The sequence below is a fragment of the Drosophila melanogaster genome, chromosome 2R, assembly GCF_000001215.4.
Source record: "Drosophila melanogaster chromosome 2R".
NCBI lineage: Eukaryota > Metazoa > Arthropoda > Insecta > Diptera > Drosophilidae > Drosophila > Drosophila melanogaster.
In genome coordinates, this window is record NT_033778.4 from 25,194,087 (window position 1) to 25,212,915 (window position 18,829).

General features: G+C 35.0%; 1 protein-coding gene across 1 annotated transcript in view, besides 4 other annotated features; it reads right to left on the minus strand.

Moving 5' to 3' along the window:
- Positions 1-18,829, minus strand: part of CG9380 (uncharacterized protein) — a 71,691-nt gene that overhangs the window by 10,459 nt on the left and 42,403 nt on the right. Inside the window, exon 3 of the mRNA NM_001274250.1 lies at positions 13,643-13,763. The gene's annotated coding sequence lies outside the window, so the exon portion shown is untranslated. The remainder of the gene's footprint in view (positions 1-13,642; positions 13,764-18,829) is intronic.
- Positions 1,909-2,257: a mobile genetic element.
- Positions 2,391-2,469: a mobile genetic element.
- Positions 10,230-10,419: a mobile genetic element.
- Positions 16,878-17,209: a mobile genetic element.

Here is an 18,829-nt window from a genome sequence, read left to right on the forward strand (position 1 = left end):
GGGCCTTTTCAGTTTTTCAAATTCTTCATCAATTTCGATACCATCAATGTATTATTACTCTAAAAAATATATATAAGTAAGAAAATATTTATTAGCTTTTTGTTTCTCAAACTTTGATTTTAAAAGTGTTTAGCCTTTTAATTTTGAAAAATTAACAAATATCTTTTTAACAATTATCCTGAGCTATATAAATAATCAGGAAATTCTACTTTGCATACGACAAACAAGGCTAACCAGCTGTCCGGGCCTTTTCAGTTTTTCAAATTCTTCATCAATTTCGATACCATCAATGGTGTTTTCAACACCCGGCATCCCTAATCAAATCTTACCATTGTCTAAGTAAAACGTGTGTATAAGGATTATGCATATCTGCGTACTTTCTGTACTTAAATGCTCTACATCTGCCGGCGATATACACCATAATTGTATTTCTACGTTGTTGTTTATTTAAGTATTTGTAAGTAGCACGAGAGGAAATTTAAAATTGTAACTTTAAACATATTTTTTTTTTTTAAACAAATTTTCTGAACAAAATAAAACTTTTGGACCCTTCATGTGTTTATATATTTATTCGTATCCGCGATATTTGTGTGTCCGCTAAACTCTATAACCACTATGAATCGGTAGAGTATATGTATTATATTATGTAAATGTGTAAATATTTAAGTCAGAACTAATTAATAAATTTTTCCAAATTCTGTAAACGTCTCTAAATGGATTTTATTTTTAAACTTTTGTTTACTAAGTGAGAAATCGTTAGCCTTCGTTAAAAGTTGCAATAGAATAATGATAAAAACTATATTTACATAATAACGCCAAGCACAATAACGCTTAAATGTCTTCGCGTGACGAACGAAAACTGTCAGAGCCATGTAGTTTTTGATTGGTTTCCCCATATCGTGCTGTAAATTTGAACGGAACCAATACAATTTGGAGGCCCTATGTCGTATGAATGTGCTATAAATCATATATAAATGTAAACTTGATGATTTTGCGTTATAAACAGTGAACTTTTTGTTTAGGTAAAAATTGCTCTGTTTATGTTGCGGGGAAAGTTAATAGGGTCCAGCCCACATGTCCGTTAACAGTTTCCTTACGAACTAGAAAAACAAAAAAGTCGTGTGGGCCATTAATCAAACAATCTCACGGGAGCATGGCACTCAATTCCTGTAAGATGGCAGTCACAACAAGGGTATCAGTATCTTTTTAGTGGCAGATACATATTTACCATTCGCTTTGTAACTTACGCAAAAAATGGACATTCGGGTTACACCGAACGAACTGAGAAAATTGAGAATTATCTAAGCCACAAGTTTTAATAGTTGGGGAATCTTCCTCTTTGCCATTTTTAGTAGCTATTTTTGTTATAATTTTACTGAGGAAATCTACAATAGCTTTTTAAATTTTTCTTTCAAGTAAGAACCATATTTTGAGATCACCCAAGATGATTTACTTAAAACTCCGAGATAAAGTAAAATGTATGGTTTTAATATTTCAATAAGATCTTAGAAACATAAAATATTTTTATGTAATAATGTCCTAGTATAACTTTCGTCGCGTGTAAAAAAGATTGACTTACGATTCCCTGGTCCAGGACTGCCATCGATAATATGTTGGGATAACGTAATCCTCATGGAAAAAACTCAGACAAGGAGACTATCAAAGAAAAAAATTACATAACAAACACATGGCACCATCAACAGCCAAGGACAGATACAAAGGTCTCTTTAGCCATGTAATAAATGATCCATGTAATTGACTTATATGCCAAATACTACGAACCAAAGTTTCGCTCTAATGCGTTTATCTGAACATCTTACTCACAACATTGGTGATATATAAAAAGTAAGGCTAAAATGCGAAAACTGAAATTTCTGTGTCTTTCCGTAAATGTATTTAATAAAAAACAAGAGAGAATGCTATGCCCGACTATCAAATACCCGTTACTCAGCTAGTGGAAATGCGAACAAGAAATTTCATCCTTTTTCTGGGGTATCGATAGAAATTTACAAAACTAAATAAAAAAAAGAAAAACTATTAAAACATTTTGGAAAAGTGTGGGCGTGGCAGTTCTGGGCGGTTTGTGGGCGTGTCGACATGAATCAAGAAACTTGCGCTGCGTCTATGTGTCTAGAATCGTTATGCTTAATCTCAACCTTCTAGCTTTTATAGTTCCTGAGTTCTCAAAGTTCGTACGGACGGACAGACGGACATGGCCAGTTCGACTCGGATATTGATTCTGATCAAGAATATATATACTTTATACACTTTTACTATACGGGTATAGCTAAGAAATAATATTTTGAATACTATATACTATATACTATATACTATATAATATATAGCTATAGTGCCAACTTCTAAGTATTCGGTAGACCGATAGAATTCGCAAGACAAATAATAATAAAAAATCAAAACCGTTTTCCAAAAGTGTGGGTGTGGCAGTTTTGGTTGGTCTGTGGGCGTTAGTTAGTAACGTTCTGAAATAAATTTGCAGCGACACATCTCTAAAATATATTTACATGCTTTATCTTAACTTCTTAAGAGAGCGACTGGTCTAGCAATCCTTATTATATATATGTTTTAGGGTCGCAAATAAATAAATACTTTTCAACGAATCTAGCATACCCTTTTACTATACGAGTGTCGGGTATTACTTATTCAAAAGAAAAGTATTAAGATACCCGCTATTAAAATTTTATTTATTTATTTATTATTTATTATTCCATTTTCAACTATTGATGTGAGACGTTTTGTCAGGGCGCTTGCAATTGTAATATAAGAACCCATTATTTATATATTTCAATACATTTTTAAATAAAAATGGGAACATGCAAATGGCGTACCTAAAAGAGAAAAATGTTCTGAAAAATCATTGTTTGGAGGAAGCGCCAGATTCTCTCACACATAACTAAATACATGCACGAATATGCTGCCGTTACGTGTAATCAGTCACAGAAATGCCGGTCTTTTGTTTGCAGATTGAATGAAGCTGAAGGGAACACAAAATCATCAAGGACGGAAAGAGGACTATAGACCTCCGTTTGGGGTCATCGTAAGGTCAGCAACGGGATTTTCCTACCATTGTTGACAAGGGATGCAACTCACTCACATATACACATTTTGCCTGCTTTTTGGGCATTTTCACATTCTTTTATTTTTTTATTTTGAATGCTGAAATTTTTGGCACGATTTTTAAAACTATTTTTTATCTGATACCACGAAAAGACGATTTGAGTAGGATGCTTCTGGCACGCGACGATTTGTATTTAAGAAATAGGTTTTGGGAGTGTGCCAAGAATTTAGCGTGCCATCAGCCTCTCAGCTTGATCTTATTTGTTCAATCACCCCCACCCCCCAACCCCCCCCCACTTCCACCACCAACAATGCTATCTGCATATGTTGCGTAAGTTGATATGCTGCATGCCAAATCCTGCTTTCTTGACGGCGTGCCTGAATATAATTCTCTAACCAGAAACCTACTCCATTTTTATTTTAACGGGGTGGCTTGATGCCCAAAAGGGGTGGACATTATGCATATATGTATATGTCTAACAGAGAGGGCAATATGCATAATGCTATTCGTAAGGGTTGACCATTTGGAAATGGAAGACCGTTGACACACGTACATATACATAGATGATATAAAAAAAAAGAATTTGCTCCATATAAGCATTCGTTTTTTTGCATAAAGGTAATGGTTTTACCAAGGTTTTACAATTTAAAATTATAATCATATATGTTATATAATAATATATATATAACATACAAGCTTAAGTAATATATGTAATGTATACCTAAATATGTATATTATCACAGAAAAAATATTTAAACTGGATATTTCAAAAATTTTTATCTTTTTAATTCATTAAAGTTTTCTAAAATAAAATTATAAAAACGAGGATTTAATTAGATCTTCGATGTTGAAAATTAAAATAATAGTGAAAGCTAATAAGATTAGTTAAGTTACCCACTTGTATGATTTATAGATATGCATTTTAAATATATTATATATATTTTCAATAGTAGTCAACGTATCCCTGGAATACGCATTACATAACGCACTTTTTTTAGTAAATTTGCACATACATAGCATTATTATTACACTATCACCCGGAAACAAAATATAATAGAAGAAAACAATCTAGGGACCAGGAACCAAATACCTCGACGAAAAAATTCAGTTGATTGCCTACTAGTTGATGTCACAGAAAACAAAACAACCAAGAAAACTAGAACCTATGATCGACAGAGCGGCACAAAGAGATTTACGTATAAAAAAATGGGTACTGGTATGAGGTAGAAATGATAGGGAGAACGAAACTGACGAGAGGCGCATCGTCTGCCAGGCACGAGATCAAGGAGCATAGAGCAAGGAAGCTGTAACTTTTTAGGATCGTAAAAAGTGTGCTCCGATCATTTGAGGGTGGCACGTGGCGACGATCTTGATCCTTACTTTTCTCGCTTCCCATACCTGGGTTCCGCTCTCTTCGACGGCTACTACACTTTGTCTTCCCCGATTTGGTTTTCGTTTGAGTCCCTCGTGGTTTTTTTAGAAACAGCTGCCATGCGACTGGCACATTCCACACTGTGGGGCGGAGACTTTTTAAAGTGTTCATTAGTCGCACGTTTACATATCCAAATTGTCAACATGCCAAGGCGATGGAAAAAACATTGAAGGGGAACGCACGCCTTGTGGCTTTTAATTGCTGCTTAAGGAGACGGGGTGAATTTGGAAGCCACATCCTCCACAGAGGATTAATGTGCTGCACACTTCGTTTGACAGTGGAGCGGTTTTGTCTGCAAGCGGATCCCCAATTGTCTCACAAGCGTACAGTTTGGACTCCCTACAAGTCTATTTCTGTGCTATCTCCATTTTTAGCGTCAATTTTTTGTTTGATTTGACACAGTTGGTACGATTAAAAAATTTAAATATCCCCTAGGAAATGATAAAGGAATACATTTTTGATGCATCCACGTGTCCACATGGTCTGCATTAAGATTTTTATAGTAATAATTTGGAAAAATGTTTACTGAATTTTTAGTTTCATCGTTTGTCGGCGTGGCACATTTACCCTTTTTTACTCGAATCATAAAGTTGACTACCTTCTCATAAGTATTTATTGTTAAGGTGACCCCGTTTATCGCAACGAAAGATATGGCTAATTCGGCTCCGATATTGATAAAGTACTTTGCTGAAATGCGTTCTATATAATCTAGTATTCCCTTGCCGCGTTTAAAATAAACATAAAATAAGGACTTATTTTAAGCGCATTTTTTTTGCTATTTACAACAGTGTCTGTCCTGACATGACGTATTTTTTGGTTTTTCTATAGTTTCCACACAAAAATTAAACGGGCGTTGGAAGTACTGTACAAAAACGATTTTAAAATTGTTTGCCATTGTTACGTCAGCTTGGTCTTTTGTATATTATCCTTTGTCCTGAATAGCAACAGTCACAGGGTTCATTTTTCTCCATACTGGTAGTCTGTATATCTGTTTTCGTGGATGTGTGTGTCAGACTAAGGCCAAAGGTCATTTATATGAAACACAGCAGCTCAGCTGTCGTTTCAAATTTTTAGTTTAAAAAAAGAATGAAGTATAAGTCTAGTTTCCTTCTAACTGTGGAGAAACTTGACTTTAAAACGGAAGAATATGCTAGCTTTTTCGAAGAGGAATACATATGCTTAGAAAATTCTATATTCAAATTTGAGAGGCACATCACATACATATCAAGAAATCTTGCCATTTGTTTAAAATGCTTTACAATTCTAGTAATTTGCCTATACTTATACACAAAAAATCTATATTTTATATAGGCCAAGAAGACCAATAAATACTTCAGAAACAAAAATGTTGAGTTCTTAAAAAAGGTTTTTTGTTTTTAGGCGGGAATTGCAGGCCTAAAATGACGTAGAATTGACCAGCTGTTCTTCTGTTGCTATTTTAGGGGTTGACCAGAGATGTGCTGGTCATGCAAAAAGGTAAAGAGAGGACTGACCAACACAACTACCAAAAGGCCTTACGTCAGTTTGGCGTAGAATTCGGGGTTAAAATGAACAATTCCGCATTGAACACCGAATTCAGTTGGAATTTTAGTAAGACTTATAGCATCCATTTGACTATGGTGGTCAAGGGTAGTTGTAATCTGACGATACTTGCACTACTGCTTCAGTTTGATTGCACCACAGTTAAATGTGGCCTTTTTGCTTCCACCCCCTAAGCACTCTTACACAACTCATGTGCAAACTAAAAATGTAGGAAAAAACCTAAAATTTTGTTAAATAACGTTAGAGCACTTTTAAATCCTTTTTCCGTACACGTGCCTAATTCTCAACGCAACCCTATAATCAGCCGTGGGCCATCTCCCCCTTTTCCAACCCATCACAGTTCCTGTTTCCTTTGTATTTCTGTCATTGCATTTTTTTCGTATCAATTTGCAATTTTTTCGCTTATTTTCGAGTTGTTTTTCACCAACTCGCCGACTTGGTGGTTGTGCTAGAAGTTGATTATGCCCGACGATTTAATGAAGGGGCAGGGTTGTGTTTGGCAGTTTTCATTTTATGCGCTGCATGCCGTGCGTGACATGAAAAACGGATTTTTCGATATTTTTAATTCTGCTCTCTTTTGTGTTTAGAACGAGGTAAATGAATAAAGGGAACATGACGGGAGAAAGACAAACGTGTCCTTAATGTGTCACACTTGATTATTTGCACAACCAAACAATCATAGGCTTGTATATGTATTTGACGTGAATAAATAAAGTTTAACGGTGTATGAACTCCAGCTCAAAAATCATAAGACTCAAAGATTCTGCTTAATGGGCCGTTTCCAAGTAGTACATAATAATGAAAACTAATTTAAAAATTATTTAAAATATTAAAAAAAAAAAAGTACCAGGAAGCAAAACAGTTTTTCATTTAGCCCAAGCTTCCTCAGCTGACAGATTTAATTTAAATCCCTCCACGTTTTAGTTTGCTTTTACTTCTCTTTCTGCTACTCGCACTCCCTACTGAAGGCCCTTTGCATGGTCGTTTACACTGAACGTTTGGATACCAACGCTCACTGCGGTCCTTTTCAGTTCTTAAAAAATTAGATTCATTTGTGCGCGTTTTCTTTAATTTTTAAATTCCACGCTTGTTTGTACATTTAAGGTTTGCTGTTCCTTGTCCCACTGCAGCAACAAAAAATTACGGAATTTTAATAGAAAATTCAGCTTACGTCGAAGAGCAAGAGGTTTCAAATACAACGGTTGTCTAAGCTACTCTGAACAAAGGACACTCGGAAAGGATGTGCTAGGCGTAGCTACGTAAATTGAAAGCTAGGCGTTAACATTCGTGCGGCATTAAACCGACGGCATTTTTAGTTATTCCTTCTGGAACATGCTTTGACTGCCCGGCGGCTTATTTTAAGTGAAAAATGAGTAAAAAATGAAATAAAACAAAGAAAACCATTTCACGTAAAAAATCGCAGCCATTTTTTTTGCTGTTGCCTACTTTTTTATGGTCATTTTTGGTGAGCTAATGTGCTGTTGGGGCGAAGTAAAATAGAAATGAGCAAAGATAGAGAAAAAATTTGATTATGTTGGAAAATTATTTTAAAAAAAGTTAGCTAGCTTCTTTTTAAAGAGTACGATTACCAAAAAAAATTCTTTAAATTGTATATGTTCATTCAAGTTTGAGTTGAATACGAGGCGTACAACTCACACTTTAATGATATTTTTGATTCTTTTGCCTTTCAAAATATTTGACCACCGTTTAAAAATTTTCTTATCTCGTTTCTATATTTATTTGATTTGATTATTTATTTGATTTGATTATGTTGGAAAAGTATTTTAAAAAAAGTTAGCTAGCTTCTTTTTAAAGAGTACGATTACCAAAAAAAATTCTTTAAATTGTATATGTTCATTCAAGTTTGAGTTGAATACGAGGCGTACAACTCACACTTTAATGATATTTTTGATTCTTTTGCCTTTCAAAATATTTGACCACCGTTTAAAAATTTTCTTATCTCGTTTCTATATTTACATTACAATTCTTGTAACGTAGGTTCGTTTTTTTATTTATTCAATGGCATTCACTTTGCGATAATTTTAATTGGCCACTGACCATTATGTGTTAAACAAATTAAGATGGGAAGTCAGTTTTCATTGTCCTGTCATTTGCATAGCAAACTTTGGCTTGCTGTGCCATTATTGCTGGTTTGTGATTTTAATTACAGTCTTAAAAAATACATTTTTGCATGAGTTCACGCGAATAAATCCTATTTAAAATTCAACCGCCTTGAAGTAACTTCAATGTCTCTTTGTGAACGACAGTCTATGTAGAGGTGAATCGTATCGGATATAAATGTCACTTTACAATACCTTGATTTTAAGGACACTTTCATTTTGAGACCTGTTTAAAATTATAGTTAATGTATTTGTCAGTTTTTCCTGTAAATTTTGTTTGTTGGGCTATAAATATTTGTGTCGTATAAGTGGTCATTTTTTCCCTGGTGTATAATACAATATAATGGTTTCAATAAAACATGACAATATAAACATTTCAACCCTTTATAGACAAATTAGTCGACAATTAGCTGTGTCATCAGCATCAGGCACAAACAATCAAATAAAGCAACCCTTTTCTGTTGACCGTCGTAAAAGGGTGATATTTAATAACCTATTAAAACATACTCAAAAACAAGCAGAATAACTAAGGGTGGTCCCCCATTTTCCAAAAATGCTTTCAACAAGAGGTATTGTCGTTATCAACATAAAACCAAGAATAGCCACAAGCATTTAAACTAATTTAAATTATGTGGATTCATTTGTGTAAGAGTAAGTGTTACATTCCTTAGACACAAGTAATCATTGGTGCTGCGAGAATTGGCTAGCTTTAGGATCGGAACAACATAGAAATTAAATAAACGAGGTTTAATTTTGGCTGCCAACTTATCAAGAAAGAACCAAGACGAATTCTCTTATGCTGCTGTTATTGCTGTCTGTTTCTGACAAACAAATCCTTAGGCGACAATGCTATCGTTTTTTTGTGGTTACGCTAGCTAGGACAACGGATCCCAATTCCTAGTTGAATTCTAGCTTGTCCACTGGCCTAGAAAATTGAAATGTTTTGCTGTGAAAGCTGACCGAAAATTCAAATGCGAAACCAACGCTCGATGTGAACTCGTGCCTTTCCCTTTCCACAAACGTATACGAAGACGCAGTTCCAAGTGCGTCCTGTAGGTGTTCCCCTGGAAGACATCTGCCAAGCCGACTTCCTTTGGTGTAAACCAATTTTCGTATCAATAAAATTAAAATCTACTATAGGTCTTCGTCTTCGAACCAAAATCGAAATTTGGCTGTTTTTTTAAGGGGCTCGATAGCCTTTGTCAAAGGGCCACTAATTGTGCTGCTAAAGAACGAACGAAAGAGAAAACTGTCGAAGTCGCCCGCCCTCGCTTATTTCCTAAGCCGGAAAAGTGTAATTACAGAATGCACGGAGTATGAGAAGATAAATATATAAGTACAAGTTTAAAACTCGTAAGTATGTGACGGAACAATGAACTGAGTGGGTTTTTGAACGGTAATCAAACAGAATATATAATTTCTGATTTCAGATTTCAATTGATTTTCTTTTCTATTAAATACAGGTTATAACATGAGATTACAACAAGGATGCTGATTTTGAAAACTATTTTACAAAATTGATAAACTTATCTCTAACGGTCCAGTAAAGGGTCAGTTGCATAGTATTAGAATTATAACATGCGTTTCTTCTTCTTACCGACCTGACCTGCGTTTTCTACTTGACTGCTCGCAGCGGGCGAGTCGACAAGGGTCCGGCTTCAACCATTTCAGATAGGTATCATGCTTGGTTGGCATGATCATCAATTCTGCCATCTATGTAATCTGCGCCTTGGCAAAAGTTGTACTTGACTATCTAAAGAAAATTTAAACACTTTTGCGTGTAGGCGGCATTCATGTTTAGGATAATTGTAACAAATGGAGCAGTTACACCTGCTTGATGTTTGTGAGCTATGGTCCACTGACAAACTCTATTATGATTAGATTAGATTCGGTGCCCATCTGCAGCAGACAGGTAGACGTAACAGGAAGCTATACAATTGACAGACAGCTATGGATTCAGGTGTAAATATAAAGAGGGCGAAAGACAACTGTCTGAATTTGGAACAACATTAAAAAAGTATTTTTAAAAAGTGTCAGTAACTCGTAGAGTAAAAGGGTATACTACATTCGTTGAAGAGTATTTAACAGGCGAAAGGAAGCGTTTGCGACCATATAAAGTATATATGTATATTATTGATCAGGATCAATAGCCGAGTCGAGATGGCCATGTCCGTCTGTCCTTGACCCATGTTGCCACGCCCACTGTAACGCCCACAAACCGCACAAAACTACCACGCCCACACTTTTAATATTGCTTTTTTATATTGCTTTTACATTAAAAAATATTTTATAAACAAACTCCAAATCAAAACAAATCCTTAAAAATTGGTCACTAGTATAATTTAAAATGGTCTCAACGTGAATAATGTCAAGGATGGCTCTTTTAATACTCTCGGTCTACGACTTGATAATTTGTTTTTGCTCATTATTTAGCCTTAGAAATGTTACATTCAGTTAATAGCTGGAGCCAATTTACAGAAGCCACGATTGAGACATATCTTAAAGAATATCAAACGAGACGGTTATTGGTTACATCGTCCGTCTGTATCCTTACGTCAAAATTCCACATAAGCGATAAGCAGAGAAAGAGAAGCACAAAAGAGAAGGATAACAAGGTTCAGAAAAGGATGTAAGGAGTTGAGCTAACCACAAAATAGTGGCAAACGGTGAAATACAAAAAAATCATTGTTGAGAAAGCGATTTGGTGGTCATAAAAAGAACTACGATGCCCTCGAGGTATTCACATTCTTTGTATTGTCGCGACCACTTTCACCTGTCCTTACAAGCCTACGAACATGTGCACAAGGACCCGGGCCACTCTGTATTGGAATGCGCTCGATTTTTATCTTTTAACCTGCTGCTACCGATTATGGCACATAAATTTGATAGGAAATTGTTCCAATTATTTCGAGGTTTTTCGTTTCCTTTTTATGGACTTTGTGTGGTCGCGCCTCAAATGTCATTTGAAATGTGATTAAAGAAAAAGACCGAACTTATTCTGAAGGCAACGAACCTTGTTATCAATGAAAATTTACTGGTTGCCCAAATCGTTAATGTGCATCTTTTACTGAGCATGATTAAGCCTGTGCCAGGTGTACATTTTAAAATGCGTGGCAAACATTAAAATTAAAAACTTAATACAAACACATTGCAATAAAAATATATAGCTCCGAAAGAACAGACAAACAGATTGATATTATTTCGATAAGACAATCAAATTTCAAGATATACACAACGATCAAATTTTGAAAAAATACACAACGATTTACCATATTGTGTGTCTCTTTTACATTCGTGACATGTGACGCACTGAACTCATAGAATTCCAACCATATGGAAAGCAAATGAAAATGCAGCTTTCTTTACTTGTGAGAGGCACGAGGTAATACGTAAAAATTGTTTAAGAGTAAGGGAATGCAGAAGTATAATTCTTTGATAGTCCTAGCAGCCGTTGGCAAATAGCTGTAGCAGCCACACATCAAAAGGCGCCCATAAATTGCGTAGTAAGGGGTAAGAGGTTGGCAATTACATATGTCAACGATAAAAAGCCAAAAAAACTATAAAATAATTTATTATTAATTTTGTTTTGTTACATATCATAATTCACATAGAACAATGCTGTAATAACATTTCATTAAAACGGTTCGTATACCACTTTTTTTTAAAATTATTTGTTTATTTGCTAAATCGAGTTACAAATGTAGCTGGTCCAAGGCAACAAGCCGAATACTGTTAGTTCTTCTCTCTTTGCCTTGGCCCCTTCTAAAACTCAATTTACCCCTTATGTGGGCCTGCAAACCCATGCGTCGAGGACATCGACTTCCCGCTTCTAATCTAGCAGCTGAATTTCGGTACCCCAAACTCCCCCATTGACCAAAAGAACCATCATACATCAACAAAAAGCATATACGGCCTCCATTTATAAAAGCCTTGATGTCTCATATTTCCGGTTATTCAACGCACGCTTTATATATATATGAATGTCTGTATATAAACGTTACACAGACGAAACACCAATACATAGGGTAGATAAAACAACTTCAAGACGCAATAAAAAGGGTGAAAGGCAATCCATAGTCTTTCGCAAGTTCACTGTGCGTTTCAACATGTATGTATATGTACATAAAACGGCAGTTAGGGTCATGAAAGGCAACACACATTGAGACACATGTGACAAAAGTCCCACAACCGTACCCTTCAAGTGTATATAGGCTGGCTGGTTGAGTAACACCGCTCTACCCTCGCAAGACGTATAAAAACTTTTTATTTTTATATTTTACTTTGTGCAAAACCCACCCCGGAACGTTTAGAATACTCTTGGTGTATTTGCTTGAACTTCAACGAGACTAACCGGTCTGGCCAGGTCCAGTCCAGTTTCGGCTCTAGGCCACATGTCGTCTTCGGTTGCTGCTGCTTTTTCTGTCAAAAAATAAGGGGAAAAGCAACGAAAAAGCAAATGGGTTGGCAGCATAGGGTTGGTGTGGTTCGCACCACCACAAGGATTACTTGTGGGAGAAGAGGGTAACATGTCTAAATTTGCTAAAAATGAAGCGGACTATCGATTTATCGCAAAAGCTTGAATTATAGTTTTAACTCACTAAGTAATGTTAGTTATTTCTCCGAACATGGATTTAATTGTATATACATATGTACATACAAAAATGTAATGTAATGTTTTATTGGAATAAGAAAAAATACGCATTTATAGGTAGGTGAATGTAAACAAAGAAAAATTTTTTATTTTTGCACGGTTTTTATCTTCTATCTTTGTGATTTATAAAATTATTTTCAGACCCATATAGCTGTAAAAAATATGTTTTAATAAACCTCTTTAGACCATTTTAAATTCAGGCACTATTTTTCACATTTTAAATTGTGAAGATGTAAATGATGTTATAGTTTTGAACTCACATTTTAATTTTTTAAATTTAATATTTACTAGCAACACCAAACAGAGGTGCACCAATTAAGTTCAACACCCACAACATAAATTAACGCGGTACTGCAGACTGAGGAAAAGGTACAGGCACCAACAAGCGTCTTGGAGGCATTTTATGAAACGGATATGAGAAACAAGCAACCGCATGAAACATCATCACCAAGCTAAAGCTAAAATCACAAGGAGAGCTGGTATTTATGACTCAGAATTTGCTATTGAAAATTAAAAAATTCTTCAAAAAGAAAAAAAGCAGGACGTGGGTGGGTGCTAACGATGCCTGGGTGTGCTGTTGTCGTTTTCAGTGTTGTTGGAGTAAACAAAGGATCAAAAGCATATTAATTGTTTTGTACTTAGGGAATGGTGCTTGCCTTTTGAGGACATTGAGGTGAAGGCAAAAGTGAAGAAATGCTTAGACTAGCACTGGCTAATCGTTGAACGGCCTTTGAAGCAAAAATGTCTTAAAATGTAATTTGCAATTAAAGACTAAACATCCCCGGTGTAGAACGCGCAATTGAGAACGCTTTTTTACTTACCCACGCCGTAGGCTTGGTCGCCTAACGTTTCATACCGTCAACGACTTTGCTCTCTCCACAAGAAATGTTGTTTATAGAGGATGTTTGAACTTAGACAAGTAGAATTTTAATTAATTGTGTTCTGTAGATAGGAAGATTAAATAGAATTAGGAATCAGTTTAAAAATCATGCTTATTAGAAGAAAACTACCTTAATATTTAAACCCTAACAAAATGAACCGTACTCTTTAAGAGAAGTTAGATCATTTAAATCTACTTTTTGACGGCTTAAGATAACCTATAACTAAAAAATAACTGAACAGCTTCAAAAATTTAGTTGGTAATTATATTTTTGAATTACAATTTTTTTTTTTGCTCAGAAAAAAATTTAATTAGTTCTGTATTTGACCATACAGTTGATATTTTTATTGAAAAAGTCATCAGCGGGCAGCTAATTGTTATGACGTAAGATTTCTTGCAACATCAACATAAAGGAGAATTGGTAGTGAGGGAAAGCACATTAAGAAGGCACGCTGTGACATGTATGACAGCACTTCTAAAAGAATTAAAATTATAGTTTAACCTCCATGAGTTTCTTACTGACCATAACTGAAGAAGATTAATTAACTTAATGGTTATTTTATATCGCGGTCGCTTAATTATGTCTTCTGTACGATACATATAAAAGTAATATTATTGCAAAAAAAAAAAACTAGTAGAGGCTGAATGCCTAGCCTGTCAATGGGTACTTCGATGTAACCAATATATAATTTTCTCTTGTTTTTTAAAGAAAAATTTATTTAACTTATACACGCTTAAATAACATGGTTTTTATTTAAATTATATGCTTACGGCATATATCATTGGCTATATGAATTTATTTACTTATTTCCTCCCTGCTGTGAGTAGACCCTTTAGCTACCTTACTTATATGAACTCTGTCCAACCCTTTAATATTATAGGGGTTGCGTAACTGATAACAAAAAACCAAAATGGATTACAAAATTATATACATATGAAAAAAAATCCCCCGCATGCGTTTAACCTGTATTTACCTAAAGTTAGATTTTTGATAAACTCCCTGGCACTAGCTGACATGTATAACACAGTTTATGTACATACATAAAATTCGTTGAGTTGAAAGTTATTGTATTTTCCCATTATGTTTTCACCAAGGGGTTAAAATAAGGAGTTTCATTTTGACAAACTCAATGATTTTAGATGTCAAATACGTAATCGGTTTTTATTATATGACATTATTTAAAGCATCCCAAAGGAGATCATATATAGTGCACGGTAAAAAAAAAGTAAAAAAAAGCTATTGACCAGGTACAACATTTTTAAAAAGCATGTAATGGAAGCCATTTAATTTTCATTTTGGGCTAATAGTGAACTAAAATTTTTATCTCTTTTATTGCCAGCTATGTACTTTATTGAAGCTATTGACCAGGTACAACATTTTTAAAAAGCATGTAATGGAAGCCATTTAATTTTAATTTTGGGATAATAGTGAACTAAAATTTTTATCTCTTTTATTGCCAGCTATGTACTTTATTGAAAAAAGTCCGGGACGAAAAGAAAAGTGGTTGCGAAGCCTGTTTAGAGCACCCACACAAGCAGAAGTCGACTGTACAGTATATCATAAAGTTAAAAGTAGCACACACAAAACCTTTTTTCAACTTATGTATGTTTGTCCAAGAAAATCCTTTAGGCTGTCCATTTCAAAGGAAAATTTAGCATGGGAGTCCTTTTTAACTCAAATTCTTGCATGATATAACAATTTGCATCAGAGTATTAAAACCTTTAATATTTCCATTGAGTTTTTTTATTTTTCCGCTTTCTTTTCTTTTATTTACAGTTTAGACACAAATAGAATTTAAGGTTTCCCAGCAAAAGCACGACAAAATGAATTATAGAATACTTTCTGAAAAGGTATAGGCATTTAGTTTTGTTTTCTTTCATAAATTTCGAAAAAAAACAGCTATTTTAAAAAAGGTTACAATTTATAGCCAACAATCAATCTTAATTATTTTGATTTTTAACTGAACTGAAACCAAAAAAAAAATATATACATAAAGTTTCCTAGTTAATCAATGTCCTATCGTCTTAACCTAACCAATAAACATCAACCGTGTGTGTCAAAATAAAATAGGCAGATAAGCAGTCTTGTTTGATTGAAGCTTTGCGTGAGATGTGTAAAGGTCGTATATCCTTGCTGGCAAGATAGCAAGCGAACAATCATGGAATGGATATTGTTATGACCGTCTGAAATTGTCTTGAGGATTATTAACAAAATTGCGGGACTGTGATTTAAGGGTTGCCAATGATTTCCTACAACGATTACGGGAGGGAACTTATGGCATACAAAATAATGTCATCGGAATTTGCCAACACACCAATTTTCTTAGTATTGAACTACATTTTACTACTTTCACTTGGGCTCTAGCTTGATGACTCGGCCTTTGGATTTCAGTTGAGGTTTAACCGGGGATTGGAATCAACGACGCTTTGTTGATGACGTGTGCTAGCGGACTTGGACCCCGAAAAAAATTTTCTTTAATGACCGTCTTGATGGTTATTGTTCCTGTTGCTTAGGCAGAGTTAAAGATTTTTCTTGTTTCATAACAACTGGCGTTTTGTGCCTTATTCTAAAAATTTGATGCATTTAACGAAGCAACCCCTTAAAATATAAGAAACCTTAAAGGGCTCACATCCCTTCAATTAGACGCGCCACACTAATCATTAAAGAAAGTGGTTAGTCTGCTAGCAGGAAAATGAAAGTAAGCAAAAGGACTCAGTCTAAAGAGGTCTGTAAAACCTTGCTTAGAAATTTTCGTTTAATGCTTCAATTTCGACATCATGCTACTGGACCTTCACTTTCTGAGTTACCTACGCACTCAAACATATGTTCATTCAGTTTCCCTTTCTTGTGGTCTATTCTTCACCGAGTGCCGCCGGTTTTACATTGACTTGCCTAACAATCTTCGACCGACACTTGCTAACAATGCATACTAGTTACTAGTTCACCAATTGCAACTTTCTCTGACCAAAAATAACAGATGTCGGGCCTATCAGGAATTAAACACTAAAAAATTATAGCATTTTTAACCTGTTTCATTATAAAATGTATAAGAACCAAAACATGCCTATGTTATGTGTTATTATTATATTAAAAGCGCTCTTCTGCAGGTTACATACAGGATCTAGTATTCGCATTTTAATGAAAAGTAATATATTAAAATTTCCACTAAACACAGGAGAATGTTATAGTCGAGTTTCCCGACTATCAGATAACCGTTACTCAGCTAGTGTGAATGCGAACGCGAAATTTCACCATTTTTCCGGGATATCTATAGATATTGGAGAATAAAATGAGAAAAAAAAATTAAAACTGTTCAAAAGTGTGGGCGTGTCTGGCTTGGCGGCTTGTGGGCGTTAGAAAGAGGGTGGCAAAAGGTTTTTTGGCAAATCAATAGATATTTACACGACTAATAACATTATAAAAAAATATACAGCATATTTTTGAAAATGTTGGTGTGGCAGTTTTGGGCTGCTTTAGGGTGTTAGAGTGGGCGTAGGGACATGGGTCAACAAACCTGCACATACTATTCGGATGTTACATACTATTCAACGAATCTAGTATACCCCTTTACTCTACGAGTAACGGGTATAATAATAAAGCATATTAAAAATTGGGTTCACCCTTTTAAACATATAATGCATAAAAACGTGGAGGATTTTAAGTACATGAGGCCTTGCAACTTCGACTGAAAGGCGCCGCAAAATTTTCAACATACCAATGCATTTTTTTGTCCTAGTCGTGCCACTTTATTACCTTTCTATCTTCTAAAAATTAAGGATCCAATTTTAAATCGGTTATCAACAAAAGACAGACGGAAAACAACACATAAATATGATTGGTCATTATTTTCCATGTATCCTGATCTACAAATGAACAATGTTTGTCGTTGGTTAACACAGATAACGCACATGAAAGAAAAAGCGAATGCCGGCAGACTTACAAATGACTATTACCGCGCAACGAAAGGATTCCCAATGAGCACTTCAGCACGCTTAGACATTAATATTTACAAAAGGATAACAAATGTCGCGCGTTGTTCACCAAAGAAAAAAGGATGTTTGTCCTGGTTGCACGAAAACGCAATGCTGCGGTTGATAACAATAATGCCCAAGTGCGATTTGCTTAGGACCATCTTCACTGGTCTGCTATTTGCATTAGCATTAATTTTGTGAAATTTTTGATAAGACCCACGGTTCAATCAAAGATAAGTTTCGGTCACGGAACCGTACATCGTTTGTGTTTCTCGCTATTACAGGATGCAAGTGTGTGTCTTATACAGGTGAAATCATTTTAAAAGCGAGAGGTGGAGGCTTACGTAAATTGTTTTTTAGGCGTTTTCCAGGAAACGGTGTCAAAGTAATGTTTGCCTGTTACTCCGTCTGGGAAAAACGCAGCGAAAGTATCTCTAAAGGGCGATCTTACTAAAAAAAAATTACAAAATAAAACTTTATCGATAATTATTGTTTCGAAAAAATTTATTTTTTTATTACGACCGGTTTATTGGTGGACGTTCAAAATCTCATCTTAAAAAGTTTTTCAATAAAAAAAAAAGAAATTTGTCAAGACACTGTAAGGCTCACCCCAGATCTTAAAGTATTTATTTCAAAATTGGCTTGTGGAGTAAATGCTTTTGATTGTCAAGGCACTCAGTGTATCTCAGCGTGAAACGCTACATTATGTATTCAAATTTTTATGCGATTATAATCTTAAACACACGGTCATCTGCTTTTCACAGCAAACATCAATCACGAAAACCAATCGTAAAGCAAATGATTAATACGATATTTGAGCGACTTAGGCAAACGGGTAAACCGCTTCAGGATCACCTAAACTGGTTCTACCTGTGAACTCTTTTGACAGCAGTAAGGGTGACATATTAGCCACATTAAAATGCCACAGGGCATCCTAAACGCATACTTGAATTTTTAACCCCGTCTTAGAAATGTTAAAAAAAAAAAGGACAAGGAAATGAGAACACATTATCAAGCAATTCGGGATCGCTTCCCTTGGCCTTGTTTTCTATCCATGGCACCCCTTTTTTGACTCTCTCGCCTTTTTTTATTTCTTCGTCTTCGTCTTGATCTTTTAACCCCTAATTTAGTGATCAACGCCGGATTTTATTCCCCA